General features: G+C 43.7%; 1 protein-coding gene across 3 annotated transcripts in view; it reads right to left on the bottom strand.

Annotated features, from left to right (window-relative positions):
• Positions 1-18,524, bottom strand: part of MAP3K13 (mitogen-activated protein kinase kinase kinase 13) — a 144,475-nt gene that overhangs the window by 64,187 nt on the left and 61,764 nt on the right. Inside the window, exons 3-5 of one of the 3 annotated variants that reach the window (XM_019503794.1) lie at positions 15,212-15,271; positions 894-958; positions 18-162 (exon numbers count right to left, since the gene is read on the bottom strand). The exons of the other annotated variants lie outside the window; for them this stretch is intronic. The gene's annotated coding sequence lies outside the window, so the exon portion shown is untranslated. The remainder of the gene's footprint in view (positions 1-17; positions 163-893; positions 959-15,211; positions 15,272-18,524) is intronic. 3 annotated transcript variants of the gene reach the window in all.

The raw sequence follows: 18,524 nt of genomic DNA, 5'->3' as shown, positions 1-18,524 counted from the left end.
AGCAAGGTTAGTCTCACCCTCACAAAAAATTCATTTTTCCATGATGTTGAGACAGCCTTTGAGTCAAAATTGATAGCTCCAGATTGCTCCATGATAGTTTTCCACATCAAACACATTTTCTGGGCTAGGCAGGTATCTGGAATGCAGTTCATTAACCTTGCCCTAGGCAAGATTAAACACATGTTCAGCACATCATACAAACAACCCTAGTATTAAACAAAATTCACCAACTGGTTCAAGCATATCTATTGCCTATGACCCAGACAAAAGCTTCTCCCAGAGGTCAGTTAGAGCCATACAGGGGCTGCAGAGGTTGCTTACTGCCCCATGATTAAGATTTGTTGTTTTTCCCATTTATGTATGCCTGTGCTTACTGAACCTAGTGATTGCTACATGGTGCCAGGAGTGCAAATGAGAAAGACCTTTAAAGAATCTGAGTTCCAAACTAAAAAAAAAGTTGGCAACAGAGAGCAAGTGGAGCTTTACAGCCACGTGGAAGGACAAAGGCCTCTGTAAGTGATCTGCCTGCAGCGTGGAAGTCTAAGGCCATGGTTCTCAACCTCTTTCAAATGGAGACACCCTTGGATGGACTTAAGGCACTCCTGAGAAAATGCCAGCTATTAGTTTGCACTTTTTTTTAACTACAGATAAATAATAGAACAGTTTTTCTGTTACAAAGAATTCAGAAAGGCCACAACTATGGGGGGGGTTTATTTGACATTTCTAGGTTTATCTTGTGAATCGTGCTTGTAAATGTGACAATGCTGTGCACCCTGATACCTTCTTCTTCCTGAAGAAGATCTCAGGGCAACCCGGGACGCCGTGGCACCCTGGTTGAGAATCACTGGTCTAACTAAAAGGACAGGTAGTCCTGGAAGTTTTGCAACCCCCACCTCTCTTCTGATGTCAGGTAACAGCAGAAAACTGGAGGGTGTTCAAACAAAGGTCTGAGTGGGATCTAGACACCACAGAAGCAGAAGAGAAAAATGATAAATTCAAACTGGGGACCCTGTGGCAGTCATTGAAATCTTTTTGAAAATTAAACAACATTTATGTGACTAATTAGTGTGTTAAGAATTGAAAGTTACGACATCTGAAAATCCTCTTCAGCACAGCATCCATGTAAAACATTAACAGTGCCATAGGAGGCATGTGATCGTGTAATAAAAGGCAGCATGCACCCATGACAGTTGAATGAAGATTGTCTAGGTCACCTTTATCCTGGCTTTTCCTCACTGAGTGCCTGATTTTTCAATGTTAGCAATGCTTTATTAACAAGATTTTGCCTATAATTCCGTCATTTTTTTGAAGGAAAAAGGTAAAAACAAACTGCATTTATTCTGATTGTTATCATGCAGCATCAACTGGGTTTGAACCCTGAATCTGCAGCACAGCTTGAGCTACAAAACCAACTGCATGGACTGGGAGCAGGACAATGCTGTCCTTTCAGCAGAAGGAATACTTCTATCTAGGGACCTAGTCAGGGAGAGCCTGGTTCTCTTTCTCTCTCTGCCCTAGGGAAACTGTTCACTTCTGAGGTTCCCAGTGCAATTAGCTGTGTGGTAGCAGCAGTAGCATTATTATGGCCTGAATTCAATACGTTCAATATTAGTTTGTAGTTTACAGGCTATGAAAACCAATGTCAGCAAGAAAAAGGAAATAAAACACTGCAAAATTTGAATTTAAATTCACGAGAAAAACAAAGAAAAGGAACTTCTGAGGCTCTAGAACATTGTTCCTTCTGGTCTTCAAAGGACCGCTGCAAACAATGGAAATGTTTGAGCTTCTCAAAAAAGAAGTCACAAAATTTTGGGGTTTTTTGCAATGGAAGCTGTGTTAAGGAACCTAAACACAGGGAGCATGCCCAGCTCTACCTACAACAAAGCCTGTACCAGAGACCAAGGGAGTGAGGAAAAGCAGTCTCCTAAAAAATAGTGGCTCAGAAATCAGGAGAATCTGAAGCTAAAGGAAACTGCAGACTTAGAGGATGCCAAAATTAGCTTAGTGCTACATAATTTTCAAAATGCACTGCTTCATGGAAACTGTGCATTAAGACTCAGTTGTGTTACCCAGATTCCAGGCTTTAAATCAGACAGATGGAGCAGGATAAAAGGCTGAGGAATAAGTGGCTTATGAGACTTGCAGGTTTGGTAGGGGGGAAGGGGTCCTTCAGCTCTAGGCTGTTTTCCTCAACCATATGCAACGTGCATGGAATTGGCAGCTGTCCACCTTGGGGCTTGTGGGATCATAGTGGGTAGAGAGTCCTGCCGCCACAAGTACTGTGGTTGGTTAGTCTGTGGGTAGTTGACTTAGTGTGGTAGCCTGCCAAAGGCTAGCCTGCAGTGAAAAACAATGAGCACCACTTTTGGGTGGTTAATCTAGTATTTATCTCCTACTGCAGTCATCCCTTTGCCCTTAACTGGAGTTGAATCTGGCCTCGAATGAGAATCTGAGTTCACTTATGTCACTATAATTGGCCACATCTGTCTGCTAGTTTCAGGAAGTGTTTCATGGTGCTGCATGTGGGAGAGTTTAAAGTAACCACCACCAAATGCGTGCACAGAACAAAACTATCACTCTAAGAACAATAAAATGACCCTATTATCATTTCACACAATGCTGGTGTGTGTCTGTAAGACAAATAACCACCATGTTCTGCATGTCGACAGAAAGCACATAAGCAGTATCAACTCCGTGATTTTAAAGCAAACAGTATATCTGCATGGATACAATCCTAAAAAAACTAGTGTGTGCAATACAGGCTTGAAAATGTGCGTGAATTTATCTGATACCTCTTAATCTATTGATTAGGAAAAGACGGCCCAGCTAGTGCAGGTGCAGGGAGCCAGAAGGACATGAGACATGGAGAGTTTGCAAGATACAACATTTTTTCTCTCCAACACAGGCTGCTTCCTACATATTTCAAATACAGCCCTTTATTTGTACAGCAGCCTCCCTTCCCTTGGGTTTCTTGGTTTGAGCTGCTATCAGGCACAAAATGAGCCACTGCTCTGTTCTGAGATGGCAATTACTACCTTCTGCTGAAGTACATTCAAACCATTAGTGTTAAGGTTTTCATACAAAGAGACTGCCACACACCAAGTACCATGCAGTATTAAAAAAGATGTGCATAATCACAGCTCTGTCTGGACAGTCTACCACTTTACTTGCATAGCAGTACTGGTATGTACAAAGGTGTAACACAGCATACAGCCCAGAAGGATATGGAGTACAAGTTGCACACTTTGGGAAAACCATGGGTGTACTAAGGTTCACGGTAAAACTCTCCTTAACCGCAACTGAGCCATCAGGGCCAACCATGAACTAATAGCTTTCCATATCAAGATGTGGATATCATATTTTCATCACTTTCTAAGCTCTGATTGCCTGAAACAGCACCACATGTACCCAAAACGAATGTCCACTCACTGCTTGGAAAATGAAGCCATTATTGTTTTCTGTCCTTAGGCCTAGCAGCAGTATGATGTGGTACACCACTGGATGATGGATAGCCTCAACATTAGATACTGCCTCAGCACTGGAAGGTCAACTTGGTACTTTACAGTTGTTTGATGTTAAAGCCAAATCTTTTGGTTCACAAGTCAGTGGTAAAGCTACTCGCCCGTACTGCCTCCTAAGCAGTTCATTTAACCACTGATGTTATTTATATTAGGTTAGCATGCAGCATCTCCAACCAAGATCAGCGCCTCATTGTATAGCTCCTGCCCTACAGTGCTTACAATCTAAACAGAAGTATCCATAGAGTGGGGAAGTGATTTGCCCAAGTCACACAGCATAACAGTGGTAGAGAATCAAGAACAAAACCCAGGTCTCCTGACTTCCAGTCCATTTGTCTCTTCTGTCTTGGCTGTTCTGAGTAAAAAAAAGTTGCCTAATAATGTTTGTACTTACAGGGCACAAACATCTTAAGAGTCGAGCACTATGCTATATAACTGTCAGCCTCATATTGAGGGACTGCTGCTGCTGTTGACACTATGTAAAGGGGGGGAGGTGTAGACCCATTTTACAGATGTAATAAAGTGGGCATAAAAATGGCTACAGACATTTTCAAAGTGGATGACACAAACTAGGCATCAAAATCCATATTTGGGTACTAATAGAATTGGCCTCATTTTCAGAGGTCGATTGCACCCATTGTTCTAATACATTAAAAAAAGGAAGAAGTGTAGGCATTGCCTATTCTAAAATTGGATGAATTTCTCAAATTCATACTTCTACCAGAAAGGTATGAAGATGCCAGTCATGTCTTGCCAGGAAACTGAAATTTTTAAAATCTGTTTTATGTTAACAGTAAAACCTACTGTTGACATGGATGGCAATCAATATAACTTCTTTTTTAATTATGCAAACCTGACTATTCTCTCTAGACTTACTAAACAACCTCATAAGTTTCTGTTAATAAAGCTGCTGACAGACATGAACCCCCCCCCCCCCCCCAAAAAAAAAAACCCCAAAAAAAACAAACAACGCTCAACTGGAAGAAGACCATTATTTTGACCCACTTTGCCCAACAACTATATAGATCATGTGCTTCAGTGGGGCCTTTTTGGCACTTTTATCCAATAGCTGATTCAAATAGCTACTGATAAAAGTGCCAAAAAGCTCCACAGAAGCAAGCAATCTATACACATGTTGGGCAAGCCAGGTAAACTAATACGATGCCTCTTCTGGGGCTGCTTAGTGCGGGGGTGAGCCAAGCCAAAAGTAAAGCGCTGTTTGTTTTAGGTTTTTTTCACATCTGTAAGCGGCCAATAGCACTTACGGAGGAACATGTAGTCCATGTTATCTATAACAGTTGGGGAGGTTTTTTTTCCTAATACATCAGCGCTGGCACAGCGAAGGCAGCTACCCTAAGATTTTAACTTTTTGAATAATAGGTCAACCAAACTGATCAAGAGAATGTCTCTCCTGTTGCCCAGTGCACCAGGCTCAGTTTTCTGGGGAAAAGAGTTATAGTTTTGTCCTTTCCTTTGTAAAGTCTCTCTCTACAGGAATATATGATTTTCTTCTAGCTTGTCATTTGCCTTAAATTGGGAGGAAGAGAAATTTACAGGCTCCTTCTTGGCCTTCTTTGCAACAAGGTCACACCGCTGGCTCAGATTCAGCTTATTGTCCACTGTAACTCTGAGGTCCTTTTCTGCAATATGTATGTTTTGTGGAGAAACAGGATTTGCCCAAATTAACTGAATAGAAAGCATTCTGCACAGGGACTTCTTTAGCAAGGAGCCCCATTAGCATCTTTACAGTCACTGATATTAAGCCAGTGGTCCTGGTTCTTAATTGGGGTGCTGTGGCACCCCAGGATCCCACAAGTTCCTTTCAGAGTGCCACTACACAAGGGACCATCACCACCCTTGGTAGAACTGAGCTGTGTACATCCTGCAGAGTCAAATTTGGAAAAGCTGTGGCAGGAGAGTATGCTCTTGCCACAGAGCTTCCCAGTTTGACTCCAAATAATGGGTGCATTGACACATGTGCTTTAATGAGCATTAACTTATTTTAACGTGCATTAAAGCATCACAAACCCCGCCCCCCATGCATTTTCGCTAATGTGCATTAAAATAGGCTAATGTGCCTTTTTCTAATACCTCACAATGGAGGTACTCAATTTAATGCGCATTAGCAAAAGAGCATTAATGAATGTGTAGATGTGCCCAGTGTCTCCCAGAAACAGGTGCTCAGAACAGGTAAAAAACTGTCCCATGCACCTCTGTTTCCAGGAGGAATATGTGGGGGGGAGTACGTGGGGAAACAGGTTTTCTTGTCATAACCTGTCTGCAATAGCCACAGCACCTCACTACAGAAAGGTGCCCTAAAAACAGGAGCATTCATTGATCTGCTGATAGAGCACCTGGTATTTGTATCCTTATGACAGGTCGATCAATCAATCAATTGATCAAGATCTCTCATTAATGTTTAGTATAGCAAAACTTGTTCCCACTCAAACACAGTCAACCCTTCTAAAGAGGTCACACAACCTCTTTCTTTCTGTAAATCCAAGAGCTGAAACATGTATTACACAATCTAGGACAAATCAGGGCATTTTAAATTAATTTAATTCAGTATTTTACCCTTATTTCACTTGCAACAATCCCATCATAGGTGACTTGTAGTGGGTGCACGTACCCGCCCTGATGGCCAACACTGATGCTGTCGGTAGGGCTGGTCCCCCCCATGACAGGGCCACCACCGTTGGTGGCTTCTGTGGGTGCCCCCCCAGATTCAGGAGGCACCATCACTCATGAATCCCATTCATATCCACGGAAATCTCTCATGAAGAGAAAAAGTAGAATAGCTTCATTTTATTTTGCTGTCTAGGCTTCATTCTTGTCTCAGTTAGTGCAGTATACATCAGGAGTAATTCCACTGCAACTAACAAAGAATTTCTTGTGTAGATGACAGGAAAATCAAACCTGTCAAGGGAGGGGTGCTGTTTTGGGGGTTTTTTTTAATGATTGGGGACAGGAGTCAACAACTGCACTGCTGCTGTGGGAAAAGGACAATGCTGACAGTCTGGTAAACTCCTTATTGAATATGGAGGTACCTGGTAAGCAGAGGCAGGACAACAGTGGTTCTCAACCAGCGTGCTACCCAGTTCAGAAGAATTAGGAAGGGGTGCCCTGACTCTAAAAAGGTTGACAACCACCATGTTGATCTATCGAGGTTATCACTAGTTTGCCTCAGCCTAGCCTCAGTCTGAAGACTTGTTCATCTGAATAGGTGAGAAAGGCAAAAGAAATACATGTCTTTGCTAGCCCATGCTGCTAAGTGGTCTGCAAATAATGTGAACCTGATTTTTCTGCCAATCATACTGCAGCAGGGTAGGGTACTCTGAACCATTACACAAGGCAGCCTAATCAGGGGGTGTTCTGGTGTTCAGCTCTGAACAATGCTTCTGCAGTAACAGTCTTCAAGACAGCCGCTCTGAGCTGTGGGCAAGTGTGAGGGAGGACTCTGCGTCTGTTCAGGCTCTTCTGATTTCACCGCCTGCTACAGCAGCAGCAGATTGCAAGACAGAACCTCTGATCTCAGCTAGGCTATTTTAATCCAACTGTACTTATTCTCTGCAGCTAAGCAGGAAGGTATTTTAAGTCTACAAGGCAGTTTCTGAAACACTGCATGATTCTGTAGCAGCACAAGCTACTGGAAATGCTCCCCATTCCCCCAAACTCACCTTCCTCCATCCCAACCACAGGAACTCAGCATGAACACAACAGGCACCTCTGTTTATGGAAAAGTCGGCCTGGATCTCTCTGAGCACATTAGGTGGCCTTATCTGCAGTTAAAAGCATTAGACAAGGCAGCTCAGCTACAAAGAAATCAAAGAGTTAATCTTCCAATTCATATTTGGGAAAAACCCAAGAGCCAAATCCCACCCCTGCTCTGGGAAGCTTCCATCTCATAAATGTGCTTCTCACACACATGCACAGGGGTGCACATTTTACAGTAGCCACATACCCCAACTGCCTTCAGAAGCCAAACATACCAGGCTTCGGGGTGACAAGAGCAGTAATCTGGTACGAGTGCACAGCACAACCAGGCAAATGCCATCCACAGACCATAAGGAATCCTCTCCCTTTTAGAAGCTGTGCTAAAAAAAGACAGCAATAAAACACAAACCCCATCGTGTCCCACAGATATAATATGGGTATATTGTAGAGGCTGCTTTGAGTGCAAACCCACCCATTCAACTTCTTGAAACCAAGAAAATGTTCTGTGTATCTTGAAGTAATTTCCTTTAAAAACCACACCTGACATTAGACGATCACAAGTACCCTTATCCTGGCACTTCTAAACGTATAAAGGAACTGAGGGCACTCCTCAAATTCCTCCAGCTCACATTAATGACACTGGAGAACGCAAGTGGCTGGTAGACACTAGGGGCATTTTTACACATAAAAGCACCCAGTGCTGTGATGCTTACAGTTGTGTAAGTGGCGAAATGCATATCAGCACTGAGAAAATGGTGGCAGAGTGCTTTTGAACTAAAACACATTGGAGGTGCTTTAGTTAAAAAGCATGCCACTGCCATTTTCTGCACGCTGACATGCATTTCACCACTTATACAATTGCACGTGGCAACACACAGTTCGCCTCAGCTTGCATGCAGAGCAGACTCAATTAATAGATTTCATAGACACCAGGCCTGGAAGGGACCTCGCAAGGTCATCGGGTCCAGCCTCCTGCCCAAGGGGCAGGAAGTCAGCTAGGGTCAAAGGATCCCAGGAAGATAAGTGTCCAAATATTTCTTTAAAATGTCCAGAGTAGGTGCTTGCACCACCTCTGTGGGGAGTCTGTTCCAGGCATGGGCACCTGGTGCCTCCTAAGTCAGGCGGGGCACTTTTCCCCCCCAGCGGACAGTCAGTGACTGGGGAGGGGAGGTCCCCCTGCAGCTGATCCCACAGGCACTTCTGGGTCGGCGGGATCAGCTGTGAGGGGACTGCTACTCCTGCTGCACTCCCTGGCTGGCACTCTCAGGGGAAGCACCATCTCTCTCACCTGCCCCACTTGCCTGGGAACGCTGCAGTCAGGGGATGCACCAGTGCTGTCAGGGGGTGCATATGCACCTCTGTGCACCCCCTACACATCGCCACTGGTTCCAAGCCTTGGGGGCTCAGACAGTAAAGAAGTTTTTCCTTATGTTCCAGCCTAAAACTGTCTTCAAGGAGTTTGTGATCATTGGACCTTGTCATCCCAGATTAACTGAGTCTGCTCCGAAGCGGAGGATCACTGGTGTGTTGCAGGGCAGAAAAGTATGTGTATAAATGCCCTAGTAGTCAGAGTTGTAGCAAACACTACATCTGTTCCATCTGAGTGAGGACATGTGCCCAGTACAATCATCACTTGTGCCTGAACCTGTTATTTCCTGACCTCCCCCATTAGCCCAAATGGGCTCCCTGTTACTCCCCAGCTGTGTTACGTTTAGTCAGGCAGCTGTATCTTTCTGCCATGTAACTTGCTACTGTGATTCATGTGCATATTCCCTCAAGATGAGTTGCCTGCCATGCTGTTGACTTAGGGTTGTACTTTCAGTCCATCCAGAAGCTGAAGCTAAATGCAGTGACCTCCTGGTCGAGTGTAGTAACCTCCCCTTCAGTATATCATCCTAGAGTTCAATCACCTGCTCCAGCTGCCTGCTGACTGCCAGGCAGTTTCAGATACTGGCCTGTAAAAAGCTCAATGTGGCAGGAGACGAGGCCTTCTATACCTGTCTCATACTGCTAAAATTCAGATTGGGAGCTCCTTCAGTGTCCAAGAGAGGGGCCTGCTGCCAGGGCACCCCCTCTGAATGCCTCAGAGCATTGGCACTCACTCCCACCCTTTGGTCTGAAATAGCATGGCTGTGCTGACCTCTGGGAATGCTGCAAGGCCCCTCCTTCGCAGGGGTTTTTGGATTGGGAGATGCTGCCTGAAGAGTACAGTGTAGGGAAGGGCTGGGTGCTCCTCCTGCTCTCTGTGGTTTCAGCCAGGGCTTGGGAGTTTATTTCGGTTTGTTTGTAGATTAAATGTCTATTTTGAGCACACACGATGGGACAGGTGCCTTGCTGTACTCCTTATCCATCCAAATAAGCAACAACGAATTGAGAAGGGGGAAAAAAATAAGTAGCAGAGTCCATTTGCTTTCCTAATTAAGCAAATGGTACAAGGGTTCAGGAGGAAGAAACTTCCCATAAATACTATACCTGAATTCATCACATGGAGGAGGGGAAAATCAACAGAAATGTGCAGTAAAACTTAGCCTTGTTAGACACAGAAAACCACAGGCTACTCTGCCAGATTTGAGCCTACAGTAAGCCACTGCCATCTGGTCCACATGAAAAGCAAAACTGCATTTCCCTGTCTTTGGAGCAGCCCTGGGAGATGGGCATGTTTCCCCCCACTCAGCTCCAGGGAACGAATAAACAGCAGTAGGTCTGTACCTGGTAAAGCATATGCCCAACTACTGGCTGGTAGTGGTGAAGAAAAGATGCATCTTCTCCCCTAGCAGAACTTGGGGAGCAGGGATATAAGTGCTCACCGGAAGCGGTGGTGGTGCTTTGTTCCCTCTAAAGCAGCAAGCCACTGTTCGTGACTCATCTGCCACCATGGGCCACTGATGCCTCCTGTTGCCACAGGCCACATCCCCAACAACTGTGGGGAGGGGCAAATTTGGTACAGATGGTAAGCAGCATGTGCCGCAGGGGATGAGCAAGAACAAGAATGGGGACAGCAGAGGGGAAGGAGCCATGGAGGGGATCAATGGCTTGGTGCAGAGCAGAGAAGGACATACCAAGACGAGCTGTGTATTGATCTCCTGTGCTGTCACAAGCCAGATCCAGGCTGCAGGTTGCTGACCCCCTGCCTTACTCTACTTCCTGGTACAAGTGTTCAGGAAGAGAGCTGATCAGGCTCCATATTCATTTACCACTCTGACAATACCAAAACACTAGTACAGACCCATAAAACAACTAAGGAACCTTTGTCTGAAGGTCCCAAGGGAGATTTCACCTCAGGCTTTTCTCTTTAGTATATCAAAAGTCTGATATGAATATGGTTGAACTCTTTACACATACACACTCTTCCCACTTCATTGTGCATAAAACCAATAGATTTATTTTTGGAAAAAACGATCTAATGTAATATTGACTGTTGGTACCCATCAAACCTGGTCTCCATGCTTGCTAAACTACAACAAGATTATTCCTACGGAGCCACAATAGCGTATTGACTGGACTATATTTTTTAATGCTTTGTAAAATGAATACAAGAATAATGTTTACCAGTTGATGAATTGCTGCTGGCAGCACGACCATTTTTGAGCTACAGAACAGTGGTTGTTCTGGCTCTATGCATGCAAAGGGTAGTGCAGGGACTTAAACAGCCTCAATCATTAAACACGCAAGAGCCTGCATGCAGTTACATGCTGGATGTGACTATTCCCCAAACCTTAAACACCCAGAGGAAGTGTTTGTTCATCTATTTATACAATCATTTTTGTCCCACTTAACAGGGATGCCCAGGTTTCACCCTGGGCCCCGAGGAGGATCTGAACTGCATGAGTTCCTCCCAGGTAGTAGTGGGGTTTGGGAATGGGCAGTGGCGCAGGGCTAGATTTGGGTGGCAGCAGGGGTCCAGGGCAAGGCTACATTTGGGTGGAGGGACGAGTCTGGAAGGCTGCTGTTAATGGCCATACCCATCGGGATCCAGGGACCCCAAATTCTGTGGTATGCCATGCCCCCCAAACTTCCAGTAGCCCATCAGACTACTAGCAGGCCAGACAAAACAATTCTGTGGGCCATGGGTTGTATGTTTGACACCCCTGACCTACATCATTCATTTGGGACCTCCACATTGGAGTTACTGTGCTACAGAATTTATTGGCAACAGCCAAAGATGCGTTGCAACAGTGTTGGTGGCCAAAACACTGCTCACTTTGTGCTTCTTGGCTGAACTTGTTCTATGAGTATTAATACAAATTAGACAAGCAAATGAGAAACTGGCTGAAATCCATGCCTGTGCAGAGGGCCACCGCAAGGTTTATTATGCACCCCTTGTAATCCAAACAAGGTCCAACATGGGAAATGAAAATGGTTCAGGGGCTGGGGCACATGACTTCTGAAGAGAAGCTGAGGGAACTGGGCTTACTGAGTCTGCAAAAGAGAAGATTGAGGGGGGATTTGATAGTAGCCTTCAACTCCTTGAAGGTGGGTTGCAAAGAGGATGGAGCTGGACTGTTCTCAGTGATGGCAGATGAGAGAACAAGGAACAATGGAATCAAGTTGCAGCAAGGGAGGTTTAAGTTGAATATTAGGAAAAACTCTCTCACTAGAAGGGTGGTGAAGTACTGAAACAGGTTACCCAGAGAGGTGGTGGAAACTCCATCCCTGGAGGTTTTTAAGATGCAGCTAGACAGCTTTGGCTGGGATGATCTTGTTGGGGATGGTCCTGCTTTGAGCAGGGGGTTGGACTAGATGCAACCTCCTAAGGTCCCTTCCAACCCTCATTTTCTATGATTCTATGAGATTCAAAAGGTGGCTAGGCTGTATGTTTGCTCTTTCCAGAGAGCTGAATTTCATCCCATCCATAATGATAAAGCCAATGCTCTAAAGTAAACCCCATGCTGCTGGCCTCAGATTACAGGAGAATGTGAATAGCTAAGCTGGATAGAAAAGCAAGTATCAGCCTTCTCTCTGATACTGAGGAGAATACAAACCAAAATCATCCTTATGAATAATTTGGATCAAGGCTGATCCGGCTCCCATTGTAGCCAACGGGAACTAGATTGAGCCCTCTGACATCTGCTAGTCTGATCATCCTTACAAGCAGCAGTTTGGGGAACAAGAAGTAGAAAACAAGCTATTATGTAAGCACTATGCATATAAATGTTTCTGCTGCCAGTGTATAAGGTATTTTTGGATCTGCTGAAACACTGCTCTTTTCTTCCAGGGTTTTGCATTCCTGTTTCCCTAGAATTGCATAACCCAATGCCACAGGAAACAAATGATGCTGCATAATATCTCCTAAAACACCTCCTGAGCAGAAAAGATGGGACCACCTTCTTGGGGATATAAATCTTTGTTCATTTTTCACACGGCTTATTCTTTGCTTGAAGCTGGGCTGGACTCGGGTTTGCCCTTTGTGTCTCTCCTCGCCTTTTCGTCAGCTGCCTCCATTATATGAAAAATCCTCTAACACTCAATTCTGCATTTCAGAGCTGTCTAACCAGTGACCTGTGGATTGCACTCAGTGTCCACACTCCCATCCAGCCACTGCTACCTCTGTTGCTCCAGGTGCAGCAGCAGCAGTAGCCAGGGTCTCAGGGCTCCCCCTCCCTGCCCAGCTTCCACTGCATGTCTTCATCTCATGGGGAAACCTGTAGAGAGCAGAAGGGGAGGCAGGGTATATTGGGGAGCACTCAGGATGCAGCATAGTGAGGAAGTGCCCACCCAGCCACTTGGAAGTTGGACCGCCCTGCTGTACTTCACAATGTTATCGTGCTGGTCTATGGCAACTCCCTTCCCGAGCCTCAAAATGTCACCCTTGCCTTTCCCCACTTAAGACCAAAAGTGTTACATGTGAAACAGGTTACTGCACAGAAAAAGTTCTTCAAGAAGATGTACATCAACCCTAGTGCCCCCTTGACGCTATGACATTAAAACATGAGAACAAGTAATGAGACTCTAACTCTACCCCATGCAATATATTTTGTCATTTTCTCTACCCTGTAATATATGAGATAAACATTACACCTTCCTCCTGGGTTATTTTAAGGATGAATGAACATCTGCAAGATATTACCGCTTCCACGAGTTTTGATTCCTTGAACATCTGCAAAGCATTTTAAGATGGCGATCACTACAAAAGTTCAGAAATTCAATGAAAAAAAATCAAAGATTCTGAGTTCAGCATGACCTCTTTTAACCCATTCAATAAGAAGAATCATAGAGAAGCAGGAATGAAAGGGACCTCCGGAGGTCATCTACTCCAACCCCCTGCCCAAGGCAAGATCATCCCTATCCAAACCATCCCACAGAAATCCATCATCTAACCCAGTGGTTTTCAATGTTTTTTCATTTGAGGACCCTCAAAAATTTTCAAATGGAAGTGCAGACCCTAAGTGTGGGTATTCACATACATCTGATTGATCATAGTCATCTTTCACATACCCCTTAGACATAGTCTGTGGACCCACAGGGGTCTGAAGGCAACAGGTTGGAAAACCCTGGTCTAACCAATTAGGAAAACCCCACACTGAACCCTGACACAACACAAGACTTAACATCCTAACCTGCCACAGGTAAAGCAGGGGCACCACAATGCCCAATCTCCTTCTTCTGTAAAGTCTATTAATATATGCTCAAGAGACACCAGGAAGAGGGCCACCACCACTCCCACCCCGGCTAGAGAAGACAACACATAGAAATCTGTGCATCCACAAATCTGCTAAAAAAGCCTGTATATACCCAAAGATATTTTCTACATGCTTTCAAAAGACAGAATTAGGTTTCCTTTCCCTACAGTGTGCATATGCTTCCATTCCTTTATTCATAAAAGAGCTACCTGGGAGATAATGTTTTCTTTCCAGTTCCAGTAGAACAAGATGGAAAAGATATGTAACAGATGTGTGCGTTATATTAGACCCGATTTATCAAAGAAGTCTCCAATTATTAATATTGGGAAAAATTCCCAATGTACAGGGACCTAGCTTTCCATGAGTGAATTCCCAGGAAGATCAGTTCTGATATACATGGCAGTACATAGACACCTCCTATTTACATGCATATAAACATGGATTTCTGCAGATACAAAAGCACACTCTGAACTATATGCCCCAATTTACCCCCCAAATTATCTGGCTACAGGTCTTACCGAGCTTGTCAAAAACACACCGATTCATTAAGCTGCATACGTTAATGACAGCAGCAACTGAAAGCAAAGCACATTTTCATGTTCCTGTCAGGTTTCTGGCACGGGATGTCAGGAGATCTGAGCTCTCCTTCTCTTTCTGCCATTGAACTTCAGTATGACTTTGAGCTCAAGTCACTTCACCTCTATTTCCGCATCTTTAAAGTGAAGACCAAGATGTCTGCCTTCTCTGTAACACTCTTTGAGATCCTACATGCTGAGCATTATAACAGGTACATTGTCTTATATCTAGACTGTCCAACCGGAGGCCCATAGGCTATATGAGGCCTGTGAGTGGTTACACTGAGACCCTCCGGGCTCGCCCCACCAAATTTGCAGTTTTTAGTCACATTTGGCTGCTAAAATTGGTCACAGAGGAAAAAGAGGGTGGAGATTTCAGTCGGCACAGGGCTCTCCCCTGGGTTCTGGAATTGTGCTTGTATGCCGTCACCATCAGAGGAGAGTCATCCGGCCTGCAAGAAGCCCTGTCATCCAGAGCGGGCCTATGGGACCAAACAAGTTGAACACCCTTGCATTATATAATAAATATCCCAAGAAGGAGTGAGGAACAAAGACAACTATATTTTCTGGTCATTCAATCACCAAGTACGGTTCCTCCTAAAGAGATTTCTGTCAGTTTTTACAGATTTAATTCATGCAGTTTCCTTCCTTCTATCCCTCTCGATATGAACTCAGGTAGTTCCAGTGGGGGGAATTTTTTTTTTTGATTTGCAACCACTATAAAATTATAACAGGGAAAAGAACAAGGCCTCCTGAAGCAGAAGTGATGACATTTCATACTTACTAAATGTCTTTCTCTCTTACAACCAGCTTCAAAAAACCATCTATTGGTCTGCCACAGAACCTGGAGATGACCAACAGAGATGACCAACAGTATTATCTCATTGCCTTGTATAAGAGAATACTGGCACTAATGCAGAAGGAAAGTGATATGTGGAGCAATCGCTCAGTACCAGAGGTGTAACGTGACTCCTAGACACCCTGGGCAGTGGCAAGGCACAGGGCAGTGTCACTGGCGGTGCCCCTAGTCTAACATTACAGTCACTGACCCCTGGGGTCGTTGCTCCCCCTCATCCCCGTTCATTACACTACTGCTCAGTATCAATTCTAAACTTTATGCTGAACCTAATTAATCTGCTATCCAGCAGACCTCAGTGGTATCATGTGCTGGACAACTGGCATTAGCATTGTGCAGGTGACATACAAAGGGCTTCATCAGAAGGTGGAACAAGTGGAAAGGCAGTCTCACAATGGGTTTGGTTAGGCATTCAACTGTGCCTTGTTGCAGATGAATCCACTTGTGTCCACCCTCATTTCTAAAAGAGACTCCAATGAGGTCATATTTGCAGAGTGCACTAAACTCGAAGTCATAAGTTTTAAGTGTTATACAAGGGCAGACTTTCGTTGCTGGAGGGGCGTTCCAGTCCCACTGGGAGCTGCTCACATTAACAGTAGGTTTATGGGGACACAGAGAAGACAGCAGCGCTGAACAAAAGGAGTGTGGGAACACTCAAGAACTCCATCTGGATGTTCTTTGCTGTAATTCTACTCAGCATTTATTAGCATTTTTCATTTTAATCACCACAACACTTCTACGAGGAAGGAAAGAATTATTCCCTGACGTGAAAAAGACACAGTGACACACTTAGCAGCCCATCTACTAAGCAGCAGATGGTATCAGTGGTGGAATTAAAATCTGAGAGGCCTAAACACTTTGCTTAGCCCATTAGGCCATGCTACCACTGTTCAGGATTCAGATGAATCCCACACGTACAGAAAAACTCCTCTGCCCAGACTACTACCAGTTCTTACTCACTCTTCTCTAAGAGCCAGGTCATTCAGCCCACAGACTTTTGCCTCGACTCTGGCAGGGATGGGGGCCAGATGAGTGTGGCACCCCTGGTTTAGATAATGCAAATACAACTTCACTGAAGGTGGTGATCAAAAAAAATTTTTTTTAAATCAGATGACCTGAGGAAGGGCACTTGATGCCCAAAAGCTTGCCCAATCACTCTCACACCTATACAGTTGGGCCAATAAAATATAATACAAACAAGGCTTGCCTTGTGATAAAAAAAAAACACTCTTTCTAATAGAAAATCCATTTCTCACCTGCCTACCCCGCTTCTTCCCAACTGCTGCAGGGACTGCTAATGCAACTCATGAAGCCACTCCTAACTCTGCCCTTTTGGTGGATGTTATAAATAAAGACAGAAGTAGGTGACAAAGGAGCACCCTGACCAGAGTCAGCTGTAGAACTGAAAGCTCCTATGATATTTTGACTTAGTACTAAAATATAGAAACACTGCTGTTAATCAATTTTTACTGAGCTAGATATGACTCTCTCTCAAGTATCTGTCATCACACTTTGCTATCCACACAGGCTGGTTAAAGATTAATGATAAAAAGGTGAAAAACGAAGAATGTACCTAAACCTGCTTACAGGGGTGTAGGTTGTAGCCGTGTTGGCCTCAGGACATAGGCAGACAAGGTTCTTTGGGTGAATCTGATATCTTTTATCAGACCAACTTAAATGGTTGGAGAACAACTTTTAAGCAAGCTTTCAGGTTCAAAACCCCTTGTTCTCCAACTATTTAAGTTGGTCTAATAAAAGATATCAGATTCACCCAAAGAAACTTGTCTGCCTAAACCTGCTTGTTTGTTTTAAGTACAATTTTCTTTTTCAAATAACCTATTTAAAGTTGCATAATGATGGCAAATTACAAAGGATTGTACTAACTATAATTTATTGAAATACTCTGAATTATGTAAAAATATTCAAGCAGTACAAGCCAAACAAAGTTTTAAAGAAAGCCAAACCACTGAAGTGGTGGAACACACTGGCTAGACCCCTGGAGTCAGAGGTTATGGAAGTGCTAAGCCACCTTTTCAGAGCTATAGCCTCTGCTACGGATGCAGAGAAAATGTTTTCTTTATTTTATCTAGTTTCATACAGTTCAATGACTAACTCATACAAAGTTGAGAAACTGAGTAGGAGTAGAAAAAAAATAGGAAAGCTGGTTTCCCACTTCCAACCCCTGAATAAAAATATTCTGTGACAGAAGATGAGATCTACTAGTTCTAAAATCCAGGGTAACATTGCTGCCCGTTGAGTTCACTTTCTTCAGATTTTACTATCAAAATATAGTATAGAAATGTCTTGAAATTTAGAACTGAAATGTCTTGAAATTTAGAACTGAAAAACTCAACATTTTCAAGCCACTGTACCTTTACAAACAGCAACTCCCAAATTCAATACTTTGGTTTAAAATACAGTTCTATTTCAAGTAGTATGTGAAAGCAGCATCTTTTTATTCAAAAGACCTAGTCCCTGAATCATAGCTGTCTATTTTAAAAACCCCCAAAAAATTCCTGCTACCATTCTACTTTGGCTTTACTTTTCAGACCCATTCCAGAGACTTCATGACAAAGTGCCAATGAGTTACTACCCTGCTAAAGCACTGACAGCAATGGAGACTCACAAGCATCGTTAAGAGTCTTGTGTGTCCTATAAGACCTTTATTAGTGGAGATGATACATCAGTTTGGAAAAAAAAACAGTTTAAGACCCCAGGCCATGTTAGAATAGTTGCCATTAAATACCATTCAGTGCAACCACTATGCCAGAAAGCAAAATTTCATCCATATTGCAGGATTCCACCATTTGAAAGCCATTCCATACACCTAAAACAACATGCCTGGAACTTGTAGTCTCTTGACAACATGAGCAATCCTCTTAGGTCCAATTACAGCAAACTTCACACATTTCTGATGGAAATCATTGAGATAAATAGCAGGAATGTCATAATACCATTTTTACACTTGCAGTATCTACAGCAGAAGGAATCAGAACTCATGGTAGAGGTAATATCTTTTATTTAGTTGGTCTAATAAAATATATCACCAGTACCACGAATTCTGATTCCTTTTGCCTCTAGACCAATATGGCTACAACCTGGATACCTACAACAGAAGTACATTTTAACAAATATAGTTTATTTTTAACAATGAAATATACCATGATTATTATAACGTTTTAAAAATAAGGCACTCCAAATTTTCAACTACGCTGGAAACAAACACAGGACTATGACTTGT

The sequence above is a fragment of the Gavialis gangeticus genome, unplaced genomic scaffold, assembly GCF_001723915.1.
Source record: "Gavialis gangeticus isolate Ggan-Ray unplaced genomic scaffold, GavGan_comp1, whole genome shotgun sequence".
Taxonomy (NCBI): Eukaryota; Metazoa; Chordata; order Crocodylia; family Gavialidae; genus Gavialis; species Gavialis gangeticus.
The sequence above is the reverse complement of the archived record's forward strand: the minus strand, read 5'-3'. Positions and strand labels throughout refer to the sequence as shown.